This window comes from Colius striatus, chromosome 7 (assembly GCF_028858725.1).
Source record: "Colius striatus isolate bColStr4 chromosome 7, bColStr4.1.hap1, whole genome shotgun sequence".
Classification (NCBI taxonomy): Eukaryota; Metazoa; Chordata; class Aves; order Coliiformes; family Coliidae; genus Colius; species Colius striatus.
In genome coordinates, this window is record NC_084765.1 from 18,876,850 (window position 1) to 18,903,173 (window position 26,324).

Below are 26,324 nucleotides of genomic sequence, written 5' to 3' on the forward strand. Positions count from 1 at the left end.
CAGTCTTGGCTGGCAAGCAGACCCTGAGGGCCTTGTCCCACCAGACCTGGGGCGGGGGGGGGAATGGGCCCCTGCCCCACCAGACCCCTAGCCCTGAGCTCCACCAGTGCACCTGCACTCAATGGCAGTTTGATACTTTCACTCACAAACAACAAACATTTCCCAATTGACAGGTTCTCTGCAAACCTACAAACACTGAATGCAGATTCCTAGAGAACAATAACTTCTCTCAGCGCAGAAGTCAGTTGGTGGCAGCAAAGCGGGTCTCAGACACACCCAGGGTTTACAGCTGAGGGGGTCTCCAAAGGAGCACATCCAGGAAGCCCCTCCATGAGCTTGCAGCCCTCTTCTCCTCCAGCGAGTGGTCTGGTGACCACTCCACTGAACTCCCCTGAGCTGGGATGCAGCTCCCCTGGAACAGACCAGCCCATGGCTTGCTGGGATGACTGGGAGGGGATGGATGCCTTTCTCTCTCTCTTCATGGAGAAAGCGCTCCCTTTAAAAGCAGGCTGTGGAGGATATGAGGCAGACCTGAACTAGAAGGGAGTGTTTGCTGGAAAAGCTGAGCTCTCAGAGCTCCAGTTCCTCATAAGCTTTCTCTACTTAACTTCTTCCTCCCCCTCCCAAATTTGAACATGGGCTTAAGCCCACAGCAGTTTCTGCTCTCAAAGCATCATCAGAGGTCAGCTTTATGAAATGAGTACAGGACTCCTTGCAAGGGGGAAAAAAAAAAAAAAGAAAACATAATCTAATAGATTACATCCTTCACAGAATCTGCAGACGCTGTATTCCTCCCAGCAGGACCAAAACTGTTTAAAAGATAGGTGAGAACCTTCCAGGAGATGCAGACAGTGGCAGCGGACCCTAACGCCCAACACTCAAAAAAAGTACGATGAAAAGTTTTCATTCTGTTGTCCCAGCCAGGACAACAGAAAGGGAGAGAAAATTGTGACACTGGTGGTGCTTAAGACAGAGCACCCACTATTTTACAGGAAGGGGGGTAAAAAAAAAGGCAAAACGAGAAACATCCCACTGTGTGCAGACTTAACAACCTATTACCTTCACCAGTTCTTCAGAGGGATACGGCCTTCAGCTAAGGACTGGCTTGGCTGGAACCAGTTTGCAAATGATATAGTAACTGGAGGCTTTAAAAAGCCTCACCAGAAAATGCAATACCTCCCCAGCTGGGCAAGTTGTCTGACAACTCACTTTTTTCCCTATCCAACACAGCGCTGCATGGTGAGATGTGGCATGAATCAACCTATTTTGGCAGCATATACCTAGCCAGGAAGAGCAGGATGCCTCACCACACCAGTACCCAGGGAACACCCTCCAAATGGCTCTGTTTACCCTGTGGGAACCAATGCAATCCCTACACAAAGTCCATTTAAGGCTCAAAAGTCATCTGAACCAGGTTCGTCCTCCCCTCTAACTCCATAAATACAACCTAAATTGGGTCATCTCCTAACAATAAATGAATGACACTCATTTAAGACTCGGTTGCAGTGCTGACTTAATCTAGGTCCTTTCATTCTCCTTGTACTGCAAGTGCTAAAGATGCTTTTGTACATCCTCTGAAGTACTCCATTTAAAAAACCATGGTAACTAGAGCATTGCCTTCAGCTGCTCTTGAAAAAAAAACCAGCCATTCCCCTTCCCTCTCAATCAGCTCTTAGGAGGCTCAAACAAGAAAGTGTTGCCCAGTTCCAGCTCATCTTCACTGGAATGACTGTAACTGGGTACTAAGGGATGGGGGTGAGCAAAACTACCAGGTACCACTTGGGTCTGGGGTACTATGATACTATACTATGTGATACTATGGCATGTGGAGACAGAGCCCTTCCCTGTGCCCTGCAGCTAAGTAGCACCCAAAAGTCCCTTTTTAAGTCACCAAGCATGACAGTGCAACTACAGCATTCAATAGGTAAAGCATCCTATTTTCTTTAAGAACTACTGAGTCCTCCTAAATCTCTCTAATTCTTTTTGGGGGATGACAGGATTATTCAGTTCCAGTAATTTATCATGACAAAGACCAGAGGAACCACAAAGTAAATTTTTCTGTGACATTTGCATGGCAATACAAGTTTAAGGGGTTTTGGCGTTCAATTTGTCTTCTTGCTCATTCCTAACACCTCAGAACTGTGACACATTGCTGCATGGCAGCTTCTGAAGTTTGTCTGCTGGCACTGGCATCCTCCTCCTTTCTGTAATGGAAACAGTCAGAGGTATAAACACAGAGATCAGGTGGAAAGAACAGGGCAGTACTCACTAAAAATGCCATCACCTGGGAAAAAAACAACCATCATAAAAAAAGAGACATTTGTCTAAGATGGAAGGCCCATTTTTTTTTAAAGAAACGTATTCATAGCTTTGCCTTCATTAAAAAAAATGAATTAAATTCCCATATACCAGCAGTATAAAGTCTAACAACTTTAACATGATCTAACTGTTGCATCATCCCTCATTTCCAATTCTAGCTGACTTTTTTCCAAATTCCACTACATACTGTTATGGAGCCATGTTCCAAGATTTACAGTTTTAAAAATAGAAGCCTTTAGTGACAATGTCTGCAAAAGCATCCCTCAAAAAATAATGAAAGAACAATGGAAAACTTAAAGTCCTATCATGTTACAGAGACTATTCCCCAGTTGATGCACTGCAAGATCCTTTCTGCCAGTCCACAGGAAGCACCATCAGACTCACAACATCCCTGCTGATGAGGACTTGGTAACAAAACTCATACCCATTAGACAGAGATGCAAGCCTGGGAGATGACAGGAACTTTTTAAGATTTAAAGAATATATTCTTAATTGGGGAAACAGAGGAATGTAATGCTTAGATAACACCTCACGCAGCAGAAAACATATTTTTTTTCTGGCTAACACAATGTCATCTTTGCTAACACAGGCTGCTGTGGCCAGACATGAGAGGGTGAACTGAGGACAAGCTCAGCAGCTAGCTTTGAATCCCCTAGCTCGGCTCCTGACACCACCCACTGTGTTATTTTTCAGGAGGAAAACAGTAGACAGAAAAGGGGAAAAAAAAACCCAAACCAGGAGCTTAGAAAGGAAAACAAGACAACAACAATTTGCAGATGGGCCAGCCTAGCTCACCTTGGACGTGGGACTGGAAAGCCAGGTACCAGCATGTCTACAAGCCACCTTGTGAGACATACAAAGACTGAAGGTGTTTAGAGGATTAACTACCATGCTCTTATTTCTATATATAGGTGAATAATAATAAAATGAGTTTTAGATTGATGTAAGCAGTGAATAAAAGTGCTAAAATGACAAGGGGCTTGCATGAGATGCCCCCATTGCCACACCAACACGCATGCAGCAAATATGTAGGATTTCTATAGGGCAGCATTTAGCTTTGCTTTGTTGCTAGTTTTCTTGTGACTGTAGGAGCACTCTCCTCCATTCAAACCTTACAGAAGAAAAAAGAACCCCCAAAACAGAGAAAGCTACCACTCCTGGCATTGGTCTGGCAGCCCTCTGCTCATTCAGGCTTTTGAAGGCAGAAATGAATTATGGGAATTAAGATAAAGTGTGTTGGGGAGCGGTATGTCCCAGAGCTGCTCCCTGACACCGTTCCTGGGATGAGAACAGTAGCTCTTGGCCGTGCTCTCCCATCTCCACTGCAGACAAGGCAACCGGGGCTGCTCACAGTCAAGTCTACAAATGTTTCAGCAACTGCCTCTTCCTTCAAGCAGCTGCCCAAAAGCTTACCCAAACCTGGGCCCCCTGCCACATCATCTAACTGCCCTAAGTAATGAGCTCCTCTGTTTACAAACTCAAGCCTTGACAGCCACTCTCTTGGCACACAGCACGCCCAGCACAACCACAGATGCTCGCTGCTCCCACTCCATGCAAGGCTTTCCCACTCCCTGCACCATGCACCTTGTGGGATTCCAATCCCTTGACTTTGCATTTGCAAAGCCTAGCACTTGGCAAGCTCTGCTCCATCAGGAAGGCAGAAGGTCAGGAGAAAGCTTTCCAACAGCATTTGACTCTGTTCTGCAAAGCCAGACTGTGCCAAAGCCCATCTCATGGTGGAAAGGACATATGGGCACACCAAGACCCGTGGAAGTTTGCCTCCTGGGATCACTAATGCCAACCTCACTGTGGCAAACCACTCTGTTTAATGTGTTACATCTTTCACCTGTGGTCCGTGCTCTCCTCCTCCTTTCAGGGGAAGGACATGGCATACCTCATAATTTTTGTGTTGCGTTGCCACAAAGTTCTTCAGGAACACAAAAGACCAAAGCCAAACTACTTATATTTGGAGGAAGAGACAGAGAGGCCTGCAGTGCTCTGTTGTGGAACAGGAGAAAAATACAACCAAATGCTTTTCAGAGAGCAGATGATAGCAGCCTGGTTTTGTTGCTGCTATGTCTAAAATGACATCAGTCACATTTGGGTCCCAGGTGAAGAATTAATTCTGCACACACAGTGAATACAAGCCACATGGGAACCATGAGATGTACCATGGGATGACACAAAAAGCAGGAAAGAAGTACCACCAAGTCATCATCATCACTACTCAGAAAGAAAGGCAGCTACTTCCTCTGCCCAGACCCATCATCAATTGAATTAGACATCTGAGTGTTTGAAGACTTTGCAATGGACGACCATCCACTAGAAGATGTTGGATATCTATGTGTACAGACAACAGCTCCGGCAATTTGAGAAAACAGGGATGGTTATTTTCTTATCACTGTTTGGAAAGCTGAAACAAGTTCATTTGCAGCTTTCAGTACTTTTAATTGAGTGTTTAAATGAAAAGAGCAGACAACTTCTGTCTTTCTCTAGATGAACTGCTGTTAGCAGCATCACTCTCCCTTCATTTTTATCTGGACAGACAGACAGCACACACAAAGGGGTGCACAGCTACAGGATGGAAAAACTGATAAATTGCCTGTGTTTCAGTAAGAGAATAAATGCAAGATGTGCAACAAAAATGCCTGCTGAGTAACAGATGTGGGGTCATGTGGGCACATTTCCAAATTCCTTCTCTTCACTATGTTCCACAAGTCCTCCAAGTCAAAGTCAATGCAATGAAGCACAGAATGCTTTTCCAGCAAAGTGCAATTACCCTATTTTCTGTCCAATTAGGAGGTCAGTTCTAATCCTCTTCAAAGTACCACAGAGCATTTGCAGCCCAGTCAAGGCAGACAGTGCATTGCCATGAAATATTAAACCACGGGCATCACAAAAACGGCATCTAAGTACCCAGGCAAGAAACAAAACAACCTAAAGGAGCCACTGCTGTATTGCAAACCATGTTGGGAACTAAGATGAGCTGTCAACAACTGTCAACAGTGAAAGACCATGAGACAACAGGTTAAAAAATCCAATAGAAGGAGGAAATACCTCTTCCAGGTGACCCACAATTGGGCTGTGGCATGCTCTGCTACTCAGAGCAAGTTCAGATGGTCTGCAAAGTAACATGTAAACTGCAGGAGATCAAGACCATCAGCAACTTCTCCTGCTTCCCTGAGGATCCACTCTGGTCACCATCAGGAAGAGACATTGGCTAAGTTGGACCTTGGCTGAGGCCAACATGGCCACTTTTGAGCTGCCACACATTGGTATGACAGAAATCTGGGAAAGGTTTGGGCTCTAGTATTTAAGCTCTCTGTACTGACATCTTAAGAGACCATCTCATCTGGAGTACTGTGTCCAGTTCTGGGCTCCTCAGCTCAAGAGGGACAGAGAAGTGCTGGAGAGAGTCCAATACAGGGCCACCAAGATGATCACGGGACTGGAACATCTTCCTTATGAGGAAAGGCTGTGGGAACTGGGGCTGTTTAGTCTGGAGAAGAGCAGACTCAGGGGGAAATCTTATTAATATTTGCAAATATCTAAACGGTGCATGTCAGGAGGTTGGGACATCCCTTTTTTCTATTGTATCTAGCAACAGGACAAGGGGTAATGGGATGAAGCTGGAACACAAAAAGTTCCATTTAAACATAAGAAAAAAAATATTTCACTGTGAGGGTGATGGAGCCCTGGCACAGGCTGCCCAGGGAGGGTGTGGAGTCTCTTTCCTTGGAGGTCTTCAAGACCCACCTGGACATGTTCCTGGGGGACCTGATCTAGGTGGACCTGCTTTTGCAGGAGTGTCCTGGTTTAGGCCCATCAGGGAACAAAAGACCACGATTAGCCTCAAGTATCCAAGAGGCTGAGACTGCCAAAGGGCAGGGAGAGCTTAATTGCCGCTTAAGGTCCAGGACAAAACAGAGCAGGCTACTGGGCCTGGGGAAGAAAACAGAAAATCATTTAATGCAACATCAACTAAAACATAACCTTTAAACCCAAAACATAGCCAAAATAAAACAACACAGAGTGGTACAACAATGAAGAGTCCGACCAGCCCTTTAAGAACACCTTCTTGCCACCCCTCCCCTCTTCCCGGGCTCAGAGCCCTGATCCCAGGGTTTTTACCTCATCCCCCCATGAACAGCCCAGGGGGGCAGGGAGTGGGGGTTTCAGTCAGTCTGTTCCCAATAGCTTCTGCCATTTCTCTCTCCTCAGGGCAGGTGGGCTCTGCACCCGTCCTCCCTGCGAGTCCGTGGGGTCCCTCACACACACACAGCCAGTCACGGGCTGCTCCGACACATTTATCCCAAAGGCTGCAGCTCCTCTGTGCCTCTCGTGTGGGGCTGCTCTGGGGCCCGCAGGCTCCAGCACGGCCTGGGCCATGGCCGTCTCCCCACACAGTCCCTCGCCCGTCCGGGCTCACTCACACGGAGCTGCTGGTGGCTCTCAGCCCTGCCATGGCCCTGCATGGGTTGCAGGGGTACAGCTGCATTCTCATCATGGCTTGCAGAGGGGTCTCTGGTCTAGCGCTCCTCCTTCCTCCTTCTCTGGCTGTAGGGTCCGCGTGGTTGCCTCCATCTTGTATCACTCTTACACCTCCTGCCAGCACTTCAAATTCCCATCCCTAAATAGTGATGGCAGAGCCGCCAGATTGGCCCAGCCGGGTCTGAAGGTCCCTTCCAATCCCTACCACCCTATGATTCTATGATCTCTGTGAGGGCTATGCCACACCAACGAGCGATCACAAATACTTCCAGATGTCCTTATAGAGATCAACTACCATGGGCTCTTTCTTGGGCAGAGGATTTGGAGAAGAAACACCATCTTCTCTAATACAGAGCCCCAGGCAGTGAGACACAGCATGTCCTGTCTTCTCCACAGTGTGCCACAAAATAAACAAGTGGTCAACTGGACAAGAACAAGTGCAGTGACCCCTCATCAATCCAAAGACAGTTCAGACTCCAGGACAGAGATTCCCAGTGAGCTGAACAGCATTTATCCTGCATTCACAGCTATCAGCCCATTATAAAAGGTATCTGCTCTTATGATCAATGGGCCACAAGCTTTACAGAGGAAATCTGAGGGCAAGAGGCATCTCTATCTGCCTGGACATTCCTGTCACATCAAAAGCTGCCATCTCATACACCAGAACAAGCAGATCATGCTTACAAAACCTTGTGCCACCAGATAGGATGAGCTCCAAGAAAGACATGCCACATTCACCTCTACATCACAGTTTTTCCACAGTAAAAATTTATAAGAACTGTTAACTGGTGGATGATGCTGGAAGGCTGTAAAGACCAGCACACACACAAGGAATATGAAAACAGTGGTGAGTTGTACTGCTGAATAGAGGAGGCTTTAAGTCACTTTATTCCTGCAATTGTCCTCTGGCAGTTAAAGGACCAGCACTGTTTCCAAGGTGTTGAAACCTGGCACAGGCAAATCTGCCAGGGCAGCTTCTAGTGTGCTTTTCCTCTGAAAAGAAAATGACTCTCAGTAGCTATGGGAACTTTTATGGTAGAGAGGAAGCTATCAGTTCCACCTTAAGGTTGCCCTGTCAGAAGATGCATGAATGTAACAAGGTACAGGAAACAGGTTAATGGCTCATGCAGAGGATATTTCCATCTCCCCTGAACCAGGAACAAAGGCAACAACAGTAATACAGAGAGGTAACAACAGTAATACAGAGCGGAGAAATAAAGGATCCTTCTCCCTGTGCCAAGCAACCATTCAGAACAAATTGGCAGCAACAAAATTCAGATAGAGGTCTCTTCTTCTTAAGGTTTTTGGGCACTTCTGCCTTGATAGAGGAAATCTCAAGTTTATGCAGATTATTCAGCTTGTCCTCCAAGCCAAGACACCTTGTCAGCCTCCTGTCTCAATGTCAGGTACCACGTGTGCACATAAGAGGAAGTGTTTGCTCACTGCTGTAGCTACTTTCCAACCAAATCTTCCTGTTTCTCTGTGCTCCTCCTGTACTTCTCACTCTCGGTGGCTGCTTCAAGTATTCATGTACACTATGAGCAAACAGGCACTCTCACACCAGGTTACTCACTTCTGAACACAAGGAGCCAAGACCTTTACAGTACTAAGATGATAGGTAACTAAAATATTATGAGGATGCTCTCACCAGTTGCTGGCTAAATAAAAGACTCTGATGTCTACAGACATTACAGACAGTAATAATGAGTGCCAATCACAATTGAAGACTCTGGGCCAGGCAACTGTTGTTCCACAAAGAGGGGAAGGTGAGGCACTAGTGTGAAACTGTTTGCTATTGGAAAGGTTCAGGCAGAATTGTGTGATGCTTTAGAACAGACAAATCCTGTAATTGAGAAGGTTAAAACCAGGACATCCCATCAATGAGGTCTGTGCTTTCATGGTACTCCAGCTGTGAGAAAATGAGAGCTGACAGCACTGCCAATGCAAGCAGTCTGTCCTCTCTCCCATTCACTAGATTTATGTGCCAACAATGCACCCTGTGGGCATGTCATACCTGCTCTTTACATTCAGTATCCAGCTAAAAAAACCTTTCCTCTTGTTTCTTCTGCCACCTAGTACCATCCGGGCTTCTGGGAACAAGGAGCCCTACTGCCCCTGTGTTTGCAGGGATGCATCCTTAACTTAGCATTATGAATTATATACTACTAAAAACACTGACCTAAGCATCTCTGCCTTGTGCCAGGCTTTCAAACAAACCAGCCCATCTCACACGAAGCCAAATGTTCCGCAGACCAGGGCTCCGACCACGCCATCATGAAGATGTGTGTGCAGAGCAGCCAAGCAAGTGCCTTGGTGCTATCACACACCAGCACCATGCTCTGCTTTACCACACAAGCTGAAAATGAAGCTGAATGCTAAGACCAGGTTCTTCCTCCACACTGTACTTCCCATTGCATCAAAACCACAGTGGAGAACAGAACCAGAACGACCCGGGAGAGCAGCTCTTCTAAACAGAGTAAGACATGAGGTACGGCTTTCCTGCATCCTAGCTCAGTATCTTCTGCCACTCCTCATCATTCAGCCTGGGTTTGCTTAGGACTGATCATAGGAAGATCTGTGTCACCATCCCTGGACTATGAAATGCCTGTTATCTCCAAAATGCAGGTTTCTGCCCAAAGTAGCAAGCCTTCGGAGGCCTCTGATGACTTGTTTTTTCCTCCCTCGTCTATATCAGTTCATCTGATATAGATTCCTTTGTTAGTTTCGGTTTCTATTTTGTTCGGAGGTCTGCTTGCTGTTCTTATTTGAGTTGCTCTTAACAAAAAGACCAGCTCCAGGCTGCGGCATAATCCGTGCATTAGGCGGGCTTGCAGGCTGCTCTTTTTGATCTGCTAATAATGGCTTAGATTTTTCTCTTCGATTCCAGGGTAAGCAAATGGTTCAGCCTCCAGGGAAAAGACACAGCAATTTCATGTATTTCAAACTGAGTGCTTCAGTGCAGAGCTTGCAAAACATGCACCAAGCTGCTGCTCTCCAGCATTTGCTCTGTGGACAGAGCACACTACAGGACAAGCTTCCCAAACTGAGAAGGCTGACAGCTCCTCACCTCTTCCCCATGGAAGGTGTCCCCCAAAATGTTTCAAGAATTCAAGAGCACCCAATTAGCAACTGTCTCCCTGCTACTTCCAGAAGTTGTAATTCTAGATTTGGGAGGAAAGTGATGTGCAACTGAAATGAATCCAAAGGTTTGTCTTCGCTAAGGTTACCTTTCCCGTAAAAAATGAGGTGATCATCTAATTTGCAGATCAATACAGTTTATAAAGTGATGAGTAAACATGACTGCTGTGACCTTGCAAGTTCAGTCAAATATCCAGGACAGTAGTTATTAATATTTAAGTATAATAAAAAGAGTTATGTCTAAAAGTATGAGTTTACACAGGTAAGAATTCCTACTGGACGCATTTTACGGAGTTTGTAATGTATCAATACATAAACCCTATTTTCAGGTGTGCAACTGCAATTATTAAGAAAGCATTAAGCATCTAGCTTCTAAATTATTAACACTGTTTCCTTGTGCCTCCTCCTTGCAGCTTTTGCAATTTTTGTTAGGGATAGCAGAGGATTATTTTATCATGAGTACAAACAAGACAAGGGAACAAGTGCAGCAGGACAGAACTGCCCTGTACCTCTGCAATGTGCCAGCTTCGAAGGACAGAACCAAAGTGATCCTTGGCAATATAGGTATAGGAGCCATTTTAGCTATACTAGTATATTACTATCATTACTCAACAGCATAATTAATGTGTGTTATGGCAAAGTTATAATAATAGGCTGTTGAAAAGCTGTGCCAGCTGCAAACCCTATCTATATTTTGTGGCGTAACAAAGCGTCCCAAGGCTGATGCTGTGCTTGAGCAATGGAAAAACCAGACTTTCAGGCAGATCCCCAGGACAACCACGCACAGCAGCTGTTTTTTTCCACAGTCACTGTGGGCTGAGTATCCTCGCAGGGTTTTCCATACCAGACCATAAAGTCCCTTGACTCAAAGTTTAACCCAAAGGATTTCCATGTGGAAAGCAGGAGTTTTGTTCACAACACTGTCTGCCAAACCTCTAAGGACAGAAAGCTCAAGCAAGCTGTATAGTCCAGGGATATTATTTGTTCCTTCTTAATTCCGAGTGCCCCTCCATTAACATACCAATAGCCTAGGCAGGCTACCTACAGAAATGTTCTCTCTCAATGCAAACACTAAATGTTTATCCAAGAGAGCTTCTTAATTGAGGTAGAGGACCAGCTAATTTAAACACAACCCAGACTACCTGGAGGAGCTTTAATACACCTGGCAAAAACAGACAAAGAGAGAAATCGCTGCAGCACGGACTACTACTACTCATCTTATCTTGGAGGCCTGAAAGGCATCTCCAATTTTGATGACAGAAAGAGAAGGAAATACCATTTTCACTCAGAAATAATATTCAGAGGACTGTGAATTCACAATTCAGGCAACTACAAGCCCTTCTGAAAATTTTTGTAATTGATCTCTAATTCTAACCAGGTTTTTCAAGGACCATAATCTTCTTACCTTATACCTTTGGCATTTTTGAGTAATCATGACTACACCTACCTAAGGGATGCTGCAGGGACACAGTTAGGTCCTTCATTAAATTACTCCGTTATTTAACCTACACATAAAACCTTCTAAAGGGTGAAAAACAGTATTTTTGAGTGTTATCTAAACACAGCCAAACAGCTGCTTACAGCAACCTTAAGTGAAATGAAGTTAAAGAAAGAAAGAAAGGAAAGAAAGTCAAAAAGGAAAGAAAATATTTTCCTATGTAAACAAGAGTCATTACTGTGCTTTGGATATTACCCCAGATCAGTATAAGCAAGCATTGTATAATTTTGAAGAAAAATAGTTAACATCCCTCCACATCTATCATCAAGTTTCTCAGATGGGCTGACACAGCAAGGCACAACTTGAAAAGAGGTCAAGAGCTAAAACAGGAAGACAGGTCTCTGCTTCGAGACCAATTCATCACCAGCAGCAAGCACACATACTACATCTGCCCTGCCACAAACCTACACAAGGTAAAGCATCTCTCCAAAATACTGAGAAAGGCTTTAACTGTGATTAAAAGTATTCCAGTCTAATGTTTTAAACACATGAACTCGGAAGAGATGCTCTAAGAAATGCTCCTCTCATGTGGTTTTTTTAAACGGCACCAACATGACAGTATAAAAGGGAGAAACTAATTTATTCAACATGCATTCGGCATCTAGTTGCCTAATCCAAACATTCCTCTATGACCATCTAAGCATTCAGATGACATGGAGGCTGTTTTGACTAGTACACATGCCACTGGTTTCTCACATGGGGATTTTATTGCAAAATTCTGGTGGTACACTGGGAAAGAAAGCTAATTGAAAGAATAAAGGAGAATGGCGACTTGAGGAAATGTTTTTAACTTCTACTTATGATCCAGTCTCTCTCTCCACCCTTTATTTCCTTCTATCTTAAACAGTGCAATAGCTGAGAGGCACATTTTCCATCAGAGTGCATCCAACCCAGTTGGTCAGCAGCAGCAAGTACTGGGATTGCACCATATGGTGCAATTATTACACTTGTCTCCTGAGCACCAGATCACAGGTCAGAAACCCTGCAAGGTCCTGGTAATTAATTGGCAGATGAGATTATCTTAGTGACTTGCTGTGAGTGCTCACATCCCAGTCCTGAGCTCATCGCAGTCCCCTTGCTGACAGATCTCAGATCCTGGTACCCAAGGGGCGAGGAGGCCTTGACTCCCTCAACAAGATCAATGTTTGTCAGCACAGAGAAGTCAGACACATCCTTAAGAGACACCACTGCTATATCACAAATACCATCTACCTAGGCTGATATAACCCAAAGCCTTTCACCAGTACTCAAAGAGGCGGGGGAGTAACCCAAAAATACAAAATAAAGACCACTTCTCACTTAAAAACTATTTAGTTCCAAAGAAATCTGAGCAGATAAATTAATTATTGCAGCTTGTTTTAAATAAGGGAGGCAAACTTAAGTCTTTGAGTAGACAGAAGATCACACTAAACAAACCAAGGGAGATGGACCCTACACATAGGGTACAGCCTCTGAGTCTGGTGTAGGTAAAGAGAGAAATCTCATTGGTGCAAAGCTATGTCATGCCTGTTAAATGCACGTGCACACAGATTCTAATAATAACCTCTTATTTCTGGAGGGAACTAGGAATGGAAATATAGACATTGGGCTGGGAGAGAGGAACAGATTTGACATATAGGATGCTATGCAGACATTAAAAGTAACAGGGTTTGTTGTTGTGTTAAAATGTTTCAACAAAAGCCAACTCCATTGAGCTTATGAAGTCCTGCTTAAAGTTGAACTTAGCACTATCTAACTGAAACCTGGACAAAAACAAGCAAAAAGCCAGCAACACTCACGCCTTCAGAAACTCAAATGTGAGCACTACAAAAGCAGTTTTCCTGCCTGGAGTTTTGAATACAAGACCTTCTGAACAGGAAAAAAATATTTTCTGCAAAGTGACCCAAAGGACTCCAGAAGCATTTTAGGAGACTGCTTTAGTGAAAGTCAAAAGGGGGAAAAAAATAGCCCATAAAACTGGAAGACAATGTGAACAATGCGGATCTATTCATTCAAAGATGAAAGCTGCTGCTGGGAGAGAAGGGGAAATGCCCACCACAATAGATTTGGAAAACACTGCCCAAATTGAGGATGATAAAAGAGGAATTACAGCAGAAAAAGCCCCAAAAGAATCTTTCTGTGATGGAGCTGTGTAGGCCAGGTCCTGAAGCCCTTCCCCGCTGCCCGGAGCCCTGCCCCACTGCCCGGCTCCCCCAGGCCTGCCTGGAGCCCTGCCCCATTGCTCTAGGCCTTTCTGCCTGTTGGATCTGGGTGTTCATTTTGCCCTCCTCACCCCACTCCCTCCTCCCATGGCTCCCATCCAGGTGTGGGACCAGCCCAGCCTCGTGCCTGGGCTGCTGGCACTGTGCCTCAGGGCTGTCTCTGAGGGTAGAAAACAAGGGATGAAGGATTGATTGGGGAGGAAGGAGGTGCTTTGTTGGCCCTGTGAGCCCCTCTCCATCCTCCCATGTCTCAGAAACAAGCCTCACCTCCTAACACAAAGAGTGAGGGCCCTCCCAAGATGTGACAATACACATGTGGATACGGGGCAGTGGAGGGGAACAGCAGCAAACATCTCACTTGCTCTCTCATTAGTTGTACAAAAATTGTCTACAGCTCCACCTTCTTTCACAGATCTCTCCTTTAAAAAAAATCCTCATTGCAAGACAGGGACAGCAAGGGCATCTTTGAAGCCACCACCAATCTCACAGTGATACTCAATGCAGGCTAATAAATCACTGGAAGTCTGTGCTTCTCCTTGATGTGGTCCTCATCACACAACACAGAGCATGGAAACATTGCAGAAGCTGATGGCAGTAGTCAGCATCACTGTTTCCCCATCCATGTACCAGTCCCTGTCGTCCTACAGCAGCTTTCAGACAGTCTTACTTCCACTCAAAAGCACAGCCAGCGAAGCCCCAAAAACAGCTACCCAAGAAAAAACTTTTTTTTAAAATATGGTTATTTCAGAGTGATTAAATACAGCTGGAAGTACCAGCCACCTCCCTGCACCAGCATCTTTCCAGCCTACCAATGCCTACCATAGGCCCTGCTACAGCAATTTTGCAGGGCTACAGAACATAAACAAAGAAGTGGTCAGTAAGTCACGATTCTAGAAACTCAACAGAAATCTCTGCTTCCAGGATGTCATTTCCACCTTCTTCCTCAATCTCATTCTCCTGATGCTGGCAGCCTGGTGCAGGACCCTCCAGCATCTTAAAGAGTAAAGTCCAATCACAGCTGCATGCTGGCCAGCTGTGACTTAACTGCTATTCCTCTCCTTGCTCAGCAAGGCAAGACCAAAGACCCTGTCTGGCCAGAAAACTGGAGTTCACATGGACTGTGCCATCCATAGCGTCCTGGACCCCAACAAGGGATACAAGCACAAGGCCATAACTTCATTAGTACACCAAACTCAAGTCTTCCAGCAGTGCTATTGCTCTCCTTCCCTTGCCTTCAGTTACAGTATCTCAAAGGCCTAAAAATACTTCTTACTACTTCACAATTCATCAATTCTTCTGAGAGCTACTTAGGATTAATTAAAAAACCTTTGAGCAGATGAGACTAGCAGGGCTCCAAACGAGAGCACTGACATCTGTCTAGAAAAAGTGATACCATTCAGTCTCACGCAAGGAGTAAAACATAGCTAAAACAAGTCTTAATGAAAGCTGTGTCTTTTATCTGAGAAAAACAAGCAAATTACATGGAATTTCAGCCAGAAAGAAAAAGCACCACAATCTCTTATGAACTGATAAAATATTAGATAGGTTGATGTCTTTCTAGCTTAGACAGAAAAATCAGAGTATCCTTAGTGTTTAGTTTCTTCCTAATTCTGTGATACACTTTTTGGCAGCAAGTCTGGGTTTCACCTGAAGGTAAAGCAAAAAGGAACATAAAAAACTCAATGTGAATGACAGCTGAAGAGCAGCCATCTGTGTGGGTGTTTCTCTTTCCAAAGCAAACTCAAAGTGAAAAGGGTTTTCCAACAAGTCAGTCAAGGAAATGGAAGCTTCATCAAGAGTCACAGTGGAATCTGCATTGAGAGTATACTTCATGCTGCTGCCCACTGTCAGCAACCGTCCTGGATGCCCAGATGCCTGCTGTCCCTTAGCTTTCCTTGTAAAAACTGGAGTGAAAGCTGCTGGATGAATGCAGTGCATGACAAGTAATTACAGAGCAAAGCAGAACAGAACAACCTAAAGGGATAAACAGCAATGTAGACACGTACCAAATGCTGACCCTCCATGAGACCTCTGCATGTGAAAGCAAATCGAGGGACACTTAAATTGGTGCTGTCACACTCCAAGTGCTGGGTAAGCAAGAACTGTGAGATGCCCAAGGAACAGATTCACATGCCACAACTGCTCACCTGAGCTAAACAGAGATCTTTAGAAAAGGTGACCTGAGACTTGCAGCCAGTCAGCTCCATCCATCACTGCAGGTAATCCAGAGAAAGCCTTCCCATCCCTGCACCCACAGATGTGGCTGCTTCTCGCCTGTCAGGCTACCCAGGGCTGGAGGCTGCCAGCCAAGTGAACCTCTCAGTCCATTTCTCAGTATGTTTGCAAGACACAAAGTCAGGCTTGAGCAGATACAGCCTTGAATTGGGCTGTTCAGCTTCACCCAGCTCCCTGCATGCAGCTCCTCTAATGCTGCCAGAGATGAGGTATTTGCTTGGACACAAGCAGTTTAGACGCACCTTTGGGCCAACCAGGACAGCTATCTTCAAGGCATCTTTGCCAGCAGATTACAATATATGCCCAAATACTTTAACCATAGTTCAACAGTATCAGCAAAAATTCACTGATAGGAGAAATACTTTCCTACCAGAGCACTCCAAGCACTTATGTGCTGAAGCAAAACTCCCCTTGCTTTCACCCAACAGTCAGAAGAAAAGTTAACCCAGAGATGCCCTGAGATTCATGTTCATTTCATAACAAGCCACTGTAAAAGGAAATTTGTAAAAGACCATTTGAAGTAGTGACTGGCTTTCCTAGTGTATCGGGGTTCTTCCAGTCTCTGAGGTGAAGAGACAGAGAAGAAGAACTAGTAAGATTAAGATTTCCTCTCAAATAATTTGCAATACAAAGGAAAAAAAACAAAAGGAAAAAAACCCCAAACCTGTAATAAACAACCACCCACAAACTTTCCCTAAGGAAAAGCTTCAAACTTATGAAACGTCTCATTGGAGCATGGCAAGCACCAGGCCAATTGTTGCAGCAATGCTCGGATACACACAAGATATTCTGCATCCCCCACGAGCAAGCAGTTTGCAAAGAGGTTCACAACGAGGAAGCCCCAAGGAATAAGGGAAAACTGAGTAACTAAAACAATCCTAATTTTCCAGCTGACACAGATGGTTTTTCAAAACAAGTAACAGGTCTTAGAAAAACATAACCCACCCCCCCATCCAAGAGAAAAAAGTTGTTCTGTCACTTCATTTTTTCGCAGTCTTCTCAGGAACCTTGGCAGGAAATGGCAGAGACTTCCCCTACTGCATGAATTCTTTTATGAGGTTAAACTAGATTAATTCCACCTGGGAAGATTACTGCCCTAGACAGTTGATGGGTGCTCTTACCTTGATTCTCATGGTGCTTCTACCTCAGTAACTGAAACAGCACTTAAAAAGTTTCGGCCCTAATTCTTTCACAAAAACATGACTCTTACCTGCAGGCAACATACACTCACTTAAGATCAAGTGCAGATGCACCCAAAATCCTAGTGCTACTTCCCTTCTTTCTTCTGGTTTCCATACATTCAGAAGAAAACTGAAACTCAAAAATGTCTCCTTGATTTCTTAATGAGATTGTGACAAAGCTGCTGTAGAATTGTCTGCTATTGGGGGGGGGAAAGAAAGCATAAAGCAAACTGCAGGACTTAACCTGCAGCAGCAAAAAAAAAATCATTTATGTGCACACACGTGGAGCCAAGCCTCATTTGTCAGAGGAGTAAGTATCAAAGGCTTTGAACACAGTCATCCACTCGCTGGTGTCATCCTTAGATGTCTGGTGTTTGCAGCATTAACAGCTAATGGTAACTGCTCCTGTGTAAAAGGAGCAGTGGAAATGTCAGGGAAGATACAAGATCAAGAGGGAAAGACCTTTACACCTCTGAAAGGTTGTTATTTATATGAGAAGGCAGCTCCAGACCCAGAATGGCTATGAGCAGCTGATGAAAGCAATGAGGCGTATGATGGCTGTTTGTCCCTGGAGCAGCAACTGGGAAGAAGAGGAGGAGATGGCTGCAACACTGCCCTAGGACATGCCACACATCGTTCTGTTTCTGTCAAGGTGTCTAACAAGGGCACTCAAACACAGGGATGATAGCACTTGTATTATCCCAACGCTCGACCCGCAGCGATCATCCAGTGGCCCCAAGCACGGGCCCGAGAGGACAGTGCAGGGCACTACATGGACATACGCTGCCTGTTCACTGTGGTTCCGGTGGACTTGCCAACTCACTTCTCGGGGTCAGGCCAAAAGGTTGGCTACATCAAACAGTTCAGTTGACCCTATACAGTGGTTGCCATTCACCCACTGCTTGTTAACCTCCATGGCAAGCTGTTGCAAGAAAAAACAAGAGAATTCCAGACTGAATTACCCACTGCAACAAATGCAACACTGTTCTCAACTTGCATTACCCATCCTTAGGCTCTCACAACAACATCTCAAGCTATTTTTTTTCAAGTCAGCATTCTGCTTTTTCATTAGTTAATATGACACTTCCTCTCCCGTCCCCCAGATCCAGTATTTGTTGAAATCACTTCTTTTGCAAACTGCACTGCAAATGCTGAACTTTTGCCAGTTAGAGAGGGAAAGCCTTGACTAAAAATAAACCATGCTTCAGAAAATAAGTCCCTTCCCAGTACAGTGAAGTAGTGGATAATGAATACAAACAGACCTGCCAGGAGAACACACAATCTCCAGATTTGCGTGAGCTGAACGGCCAGTCAGTCACAAATACTGTGACTTGTCCCATCCTCAAACGACAAAGTAGAGGGTAGGTGGGAAGGAAAGAGGTAAGGTTGAGGGAGAGGCAGGGACAAGGATGTTGGGGTAAATCAAGTTTCCATCTGTTTTGTCAGGAAGAGGAGTCCCACCACCACCACCTTCCTGCATCTCCTGTGAACTGAACCGTTCATAACCTGTATGGGAGGAGGAGAAAGACACACCACTCCCTACATGGCCACCACAGGAGGAGAAATCCTATTACAGGAAATTCGCTGCAATTCAAGCACGTAAGAGAAAGACTTGGGCTTTTGCCACCTGAATCACCGGGAGTCTGGGGCATTGACTCAGTGCTGGCTCCCTCTGACTCAGACACACCTGTGACAGCTTGCTAGCAAATGCAGGCACTCCTACCTTTGCTATTCTCCTTCTTGTTATGGTCTCTTCTTTAGGAAGAGGCCTTTTATGCTAGAAAATTGATTTCAGCAAAGGAAAATACTAGAAGGCTAGAATGGGAAGCATAGGCAGAGCTCTACTAACCAGCCTTGCCCTAAGCTCCGAAGCAGAGTGCTGGCACAGTGTGATAAACCTTGGGACACACCAAGGTGGAAACAGCTCCACCTCAACTCCTGCTCCTGTGGCATGCTCACTGCACTGCCCAGGCAGCCCCATAACAACCAGGTTTTCAAGCAAGATGGCTTTCCATAATGAATCCACTTCACTTTTTTAGGGATCAAGAAAGCTTCATGCAGCGAGTCACAGTTACCTCATCCTACAATGAAATGGAGGTTCAGGCAGGCCAAATGAACAGCACTGTCATTTTGGGATGAGATCCATCGGGATGGACATTTACAGAAGGAGGTTCTTTTGCTCTGTAAGCTCTTATGGCAAGCTGAAGGCTCAAGCTTGGCATGACAGGACAACCCCTCCTTACTCATTGATGCTCATGAGGCAGCATCCATCTACCTGCTTTTCAGAGTTCCCTGCAGCAACCACAAATGGCAAAATATTCCACTCTGACTCCAGATCTCTGATGAACTGGGAACATAATTCCAGTCAATAAAAACATAGCCTGCAACCCAGCTCTATATTTTCCTCTCCTCAAAATAAAGCAGGAATTGAAATCAAGGTGCAAGTAGACCTGCTGGGGCATCACTGAAAGCATGTTTGGCATCTCAGTGACTACAACTGCCTCAACTAATCCACTCATGATGCCAAAAGTTGAAGAGAGCACAGATGAGATTTTTCAGTTGAGCACTGATGCCTTAAAGCCATAAGTACATCCAATAACTCAGGCAAAAGGATGCACTGGGCAGCGCAGTGAGGCACTGCTCCTGAGCTTTTGATAGCCTTCAGTGGCAGAGCAGAACAGTAATTATGCAGGAAGTAATAAGCTGCTACATGCTGTTCTTGCTGTACATCAAGCAAACAGTAGATTTGTTCGTGGTTGGATACCAATATGGAAGTAGCTTCCTCCAGTCCTACTCAGGACAGTGGGCAGACGGATGATACAAGGGAGCTACCAAAAACCAGGAAAACAGGAGGGCATAAAAGTGGCACATGCAGCCGCCAGCTCAACCAGGCTTCCCCAGCTGCTGCTCAGGGAAGGAAAAGGCTGTGCCTGCCTTAGCGAGGAGCATGGCCTACCAGGAGCTGCTCTGTAGCAATGCTGTATTTTCCAATGTTTTCCTCAGAGGGCTGCCTGTAAGGCAAAGTGCAAACATTACCTTCTGCCTGGGTGTTTTCACAACATATCTGGATGGGAAAAAAAAAGCTATTGACTGCAGAGCAGTCTCTCTCACAGTATGTCAGTCTTCACCTGTAAGGCAAACCCTCCAACACTTCATTTGTGGACACGCACCGACTCTCCCCCCCTCACCAAGAGCACAGCAAACATACCTGTTCAGAGCAATGACTTTTCTATGGCATGGACAAGGAGCCAGAACATGATCCCCACTGACATCCAGGAACTGGCAAATCCTGTAAGCATTAGAGAGAACAGTAATTAGTGACATCAATGGGAGCTGGCTGGTGAAAGGAAAGGATGCCAAAGCAACCTCACCAGAGACAGGAGGGTGTTAGATCCCTACCCTGAACACACTGCTGCCTAATGCTGGCACCACAGTGATGGTAACTCCAACAGTAGACTTCTCCTGCTCCATAGCACTTGTGCAATTTCTTCCAATTTGCAGAGCAGATGAATCCTATCCGATGTCAGAGCCAGTCTGCTTCCATTTTTTCATTATTATTATTGATTCCTCATTATGGTTTCATAATATAAATGGGTTTATATTTCCCACTGATCACTTTATAAAGCTTTCATACACTAGTCACACAAAAGGCATCTAGCAGCACTGAGCAAAAGCTGTGACAGAAGTCACAGAAAGACCTTGCTGCAGGCATGAGAAGAGGCATCAGAAAAAAAAGATGTTTTACTGGAAACAATTCTTAACAGCTATAAGGAGATGTTTTTCTAATGATATAACTGGAGCAAAGGTCACCACATCTAGTATGGTTTTACTTCTGTTCTGTTCATGCAATGGTTCTGGGATAGTGACAAATCGAGTGGATGAACAGCCATCCCCATGCATGCTGTAACAGAGAAGAGGACTTGGAAGCAGAGGGAGGCAAGGAAACAGGGTGAGACAACTACTCTAGTCAAAGCATCAAATCCTCAAAAGGAAGGTACAGAATCAGCCTGACAACATCTCACATACTTCCTGACAATAGGACCTTGTTATGAACTGCAAGAAAACTTACTCTCGCAGCTCATTGGTTTACCTTGGACTGAGGAAAAGAGACTTGCTTGTTTTCCCTTGTCTCTGTGGGTGACTCTCCAACGTCAGCCACTGCCAACCAGTATTCAAAGAACTGAGAAAAATCACAATCCATTCAGCCCCTCATTTTCCCTTTTCTCCCATTACGGAAGGGCTGAAGGCATTTCTAAGGATGAAAATAAAGCTGAAGACCATAAGACCACAGCACAGACCATGGACTCCAACCTTAAGTGTAAATTTTCCATCACCAATGCTCTCCCTGTTGCTTTACGTTACCACTTTAGCTAAAACACAAAAGTTATTTACTTCTGTTATGTGTCTCCAGGCAGGTCTTCCTTTTTTCCTTCATTTGAGGTTGGTAACTGAACACTGTTCTGCAGTGGAACATAAAGTCTCTACAAAGACAAAAATAACAACACAAATCCAACCTGTCCAACAATCTTCAGTGGCAGCTTATTCAGAGAATCACAGAAAGAAAACTTTCTTCCCCAATCAAGGAAACTCATACCTTAGCTTCACATGGCTTAAATCTGAAGGGATTTAAGCTTTGTAAGACTCCACCTGCCTTAGCATCAACTCACTCCTGCACCAGAGCTCAGCATTTTGGAGAAAGCCACGTGGCCACTGTGCAGAAAATCTTTTACCCCTTCCTCCTCAGTCTCCTTTTTCCATTTAACAACTTTCTGAATGTGATTGCTACTATGACAACATTGCAGAAACATCACTGGCAAAGCTCACACCCCTCGCCTCCCAGTACTGCTGAGCAAGGCAAACAGCAATGGTTGTCATTTCTCTAAAAGCTGTTGGCTGCTGGATTTAATCAAAGCCACATGAAGGTGGCCTGGTCTGCCCTCCAAAGCAACTGCAGCTCTCAGACAAAGTGTTTTGTCTTGCAGCAGCCTGATATACTGGCAACACAGCTGAGTGCCAGGGAATCAGCCCTACCTTCCCAAACTTTCTTCCCTCAGTACTCAGCGACACCACTCACCCCAGGGCTGCTCCTCCCTGGAGACAGGACAACACTGTGGGCAGTGCAGAGCATGGATGACACTCATGTCAGCAAAGCTCCTCTGTTGCCTTCCTGCAGTTCCAACTTGTCCACCAAAATATGTATTTCCTGGTGTCACCACTCCAGAAACCTCCTTCTGTCCCTGACCTTGAACAGTGGCATTGCCAAGAGAGCTGGGACATGACCTTGGGGGATCTGCTAGATCCCAAGCCTGACTGTGCAGCTTGGCTAATGCCCCTGCCACAAGCAGATACATCCACCACAACATAAACCCCTTCTTTGTAGCCTAAAGAGAAGGGATGGGGTATTTCTTGCCAGCTCTGAGAAATAAGGACATTTTCTTTAAGAGGTTTATTCTAATTTTCTCCTCCCTCTCTTGTGATGGTCTTGTAACACTAGCAATTTCAAGCTGGAGTGAAGAGTCCCAGCCAGTGAAGAGCAAGGCTGAGCATCTGCGCTGTTTGCAGCAGCAACAACCTGCCTTGACTCAAGCAAACATGACAAACTCCTCAGATGGTGGTTAGCACATCAGGAGAGCCATCAAAAACACACTGTCAACAGACTTGGGGAAATCGTGATCAAGACAATGACATACTTGCAACAAGCACCTAACACAATGGCTTTTCAGCTTGAAATGGGTCAGATAAATACGTGTAACAAGTTAGGCAGGAAGATAAGCCTACACCTATCCTTATAGCTAGAGAACAGAGCAGCAGGATTTGTCCTGCTCTCTCCCAGTCAGGCACTAGCACATCAGGCCCTGGGCTGCAGCGCATTTAAGCAGAGAAATCATAGAATCTGAGAGTGGTTTGAATTGGAAGGGACCTTAAAGATCATCTCATTCCAACCCCCTGCCATGGTCAAGGATACCTTCCACTAGACCAGGTTACTCACAGCCCATCCAACCTGGCCCTGAACACTTCCAGGGATGAGGCAGCCACAATGTCTCTGGACAACCTGTTCCAGGGCCTCACCATATTTGTTGTAGAAAATTTCTCCATTATTTTCAATCTAATGTTTCCCTTGATACTCTCATCTGAAGATTTCATGTGAAAGCTGTGCTCCAAGCCCTTCCAGAGGGAGCCATGCCCACTCCCACATGCTCATCAGCTTAACTGATCCAAAACTAACCCTCGCTGCCAAAACAGGCACTCCTGCCTTTTCCCTCTTCCCCCTTCTATACGTCCTAGTCATCTTTGTGCTTGCAGGAGTCATTTGCTCGATCCAACTGGAAGCCATTCCAGAAAGAAGAAAATAAAGGGGAAGGACTTCTGCCAGGAAAACAGCCTGAGATCAGATAGAGCTGATGGGAAGCATGACCTCAGAAAGATGGCACAGTGATACAGCTGGAAACCTAGATTAAGCTTTCACAATATGATGCTTCAACCCATCATAGCCTTGTCTTTACACAGGCCTAAGTCACTTATAAACAATTTTAACAGCTCCATTCACTGCTGAATGCGTCCAGACACTCACTTTTCTAAAGATCCATCCAAAACAGCCTGATGAAGTGCTACCTGAGGATTTCAAACCTGGTTGACTTACCCAAACAGCAACATACCACAGCTATGCGAGCACACAGCTTATCAATCAGTAGTGGTAAAATAAAATTTCTACAAGAGATTTGGGGATTTTTTTGTTTGTATGCATTTTGCCACAGCTGCAAGGTGTTCTCAAATGGCTTTCAGGAGAAGAGGAGCATGGACAAGCATATGCAGAGGATCTAGCTAAAGCTCTTAAGCAAAGCAGACAACAGGATGCTGAAAATAAATACACAAAGCCCTAAAGTTCAAATTGGTCTGGACATTTCTGAGGCTGTCACAACAGACCATAGAAGGGGATTTCCAATTCTTGCAGAAGCACAGGCTCAAACTATAAGTCGTCCCTTCTCCCTGAGGTCATCTGAGCCCCCTTCCATCTCCAATCCCACTTCTCTTCCAGTGCAGGGGTGAATGGAGGGCTCTCAAAGAAGTCAGGCACAGGGAAGAGTTGCCAGCAGAAGCCTTCACAGCCTGGCCAGCCAGCTCACCTCCAAAACTGACAAGAGCATGATCCCCACCTAAAAAAGTACAGGCTACAGAGCTGGGCTGAGTGGAGGGAGCTCATGCACCAGCATCCCTGGATCTACCATCCAATCATCCCAGTTGCTGGTGCTCCTCCACTCCAACTCCTTGCAGAGATGAAGGAGGTACAGCTAATCCTCCCTTGTTTTTCAAAGTTTTCACAGCATTAGTCACACTGGCTCCTCAGGAAGCAGCTCCAGGGCCCACAGGCAAGCTCTGCCTGTGATCGCTGTGTGCTCGCACTTAAACCACCAACTCCGACAGCTCTGACAGGAATAGACAGAGCACAGTCAAAACCTCACATTCAAGCCTCCTTTAAACACCCTTCACAGAAACACCAAGAGCTGCTCCTCCACTTAATGCAGGGTTTTTTTCCTCATCAGAAGTAAGCACAAAGCTACTCAAATTGAGTTTCCATGGCATGAAGGTCAATTAATCAGCCACACATTTTCAACTGCCACATTCTCAGTTTTTCTGGTAACTATGACCATGAAGAGCACATGCACATCCCAGAAATACCCCCAGGCATCCTTCAGAAAATCATGGACTTCATGACAAAGCTCAAACTTTCACCTCTGCAGAAATTCATTTTAGTTTTAAAGAAAAACACAAAGAATTAATTTAGGCCATTTTTTTTACAGAGCAGAGTGAAAAATCAGCTGCAACTAGCTGATGCTAGGCAGCACACTAAAGCATGTGACTTTTCGGGGACCTTTCAGTTACCTGCATGCCATCTCCTGGAAGCAGGGACTTTGGGGCAAAGCACTGCTCCTCGGCTTGCAGGACAAAGCAGCTCATCGCACCCACCTCTAATAACAGATGGAAGCAATGCCTGTGACAAGCTGCCAAATCAATCATGCACCTCCCCAGAGGTCTCCGGGCCCATGCTGCAGCCCTGCTTTCCCCACCAGTTTTGCAGCAACAGAAGGAAATCTCTCTGCAATAAAGCTTTGTAAGCAGACGTCTGCAGAAGGAGCAGCCTCTGGTGCTCAGCCTCTTTTGCTCATTTCCTAATGTAATTCCTTCAAATAAAACAAGAGCTAAATTCATGTTCTATCAGCTCAAGCAGGATAGCAGCTAACCCAATCTTTTCATTTCAAAGACTGCTTCTTCCCGCAGTTGGAGAACACAGACTGGCAGCACTGTTTGAGACATAAACTAAACACTAGGGATGTGTTTCCCAGCAAAGAGCTAGTGGGGCAATCATGACTTCTACCCAGCCTGTTTGGGCATGGACATCTCTGTCCATCCTGCTGCTCCAGTGCCGGATCCAGCAGCCTGCAGGAGGGAACTGCTTAATCCCCCACAGACTGAACAGCTTTGACATGTTACAGGAAGAGGTCAGTGGAGATCCATTTGACACCCATGCCCAAGGCAAAAAATCTGTAAGGGAAGAGATCCCTGTAAAATCCTAAAAGATATTAAGTAAACTATTTCCTTAGACACACAGGGTGCTGTCAACAGTCCACTACTGTCAAAGAGGGGAGGAGACGAGAGACTGCCCTGTCTCCCTCCTGTTCCCTCCAATCTACACTGGTACGAAAAACTCTGGCTGCCACTGAGACTCTGCCCAGCACCAGACTGAGCGCTGGTGCAGGAGAGTGCAATGGTGCAGGAGAGAAACCTCCCCACGGTCTCACCAGTCTGCAAAAGGCCAGAATAAATGAGAGGATTTAAAGACAGAACTGAAAGCAACACACATTTGCAGAGCTGAGACCGCCCCTTGTCTCAACACATGCATCGTGCAATTTTTTTCCACAGAAACCACATTACAGCATCCTACTTTAAGAGACAGCTAATCACATTTTAAACATGTCATCTGGAAACAAGTTCAACCCCTTCAATGCTTCCTGTCTTTTGAAGCTTTTCTCAACTGTATGTTCTATATTCCCTCTTCTCACTCCTAATTCAACTTCAAATGTGACCCGATTTATCTCATGGCATCTTTCTCTCACAGTATGGGAAATCCTGAGCAGCCTCCAGACAGATATCTTCACCAAGCAGAGGTATCAAAGCACTGCCATCGGGTCACCCCTCAAACACTTCAAAGCTGAGAAGCCTCAAAAACTCAGAGAGGACCCAGAAGAGCCATCTCCTTGATAC

The 26,324-nt window shown here is 45.4% G+C and overlaps 1 protein-coding gene across 4 annotated transcripts in view; it reads right to left on the reverse strand.

Moving 5' to 3' along the window:
* LOC104563247 (USP6 N-terminal-like protein) overlaps nucleotides 1–26,324 on the reverse strand; it is an 81,457-nt gene that overhangs the window by 47,459 nt on the left and 7,674 nt on the right. For 3 of the 4 annotated variants that reach the window (XM_061999498.1, XM_061999501.1, XM_061999500.1), the window contains exons 1-2: nucleotides 20,463–20,887; nucleotides 20,272–20,352 (exon numbers count right to left, since the gene is read on the reverse strand). The gene's annotated coding sequence lies outside the window, so the exon portion shown is untranslated. Of the gene's footprint in view, nucleotides 1–20,271; nucleotides 20,353–20,462; nucleotides 20,888–26,324 lie in introns of those variants that run through there. The other variant, XM_061999499.1, reaches the window with a different exon arrangement.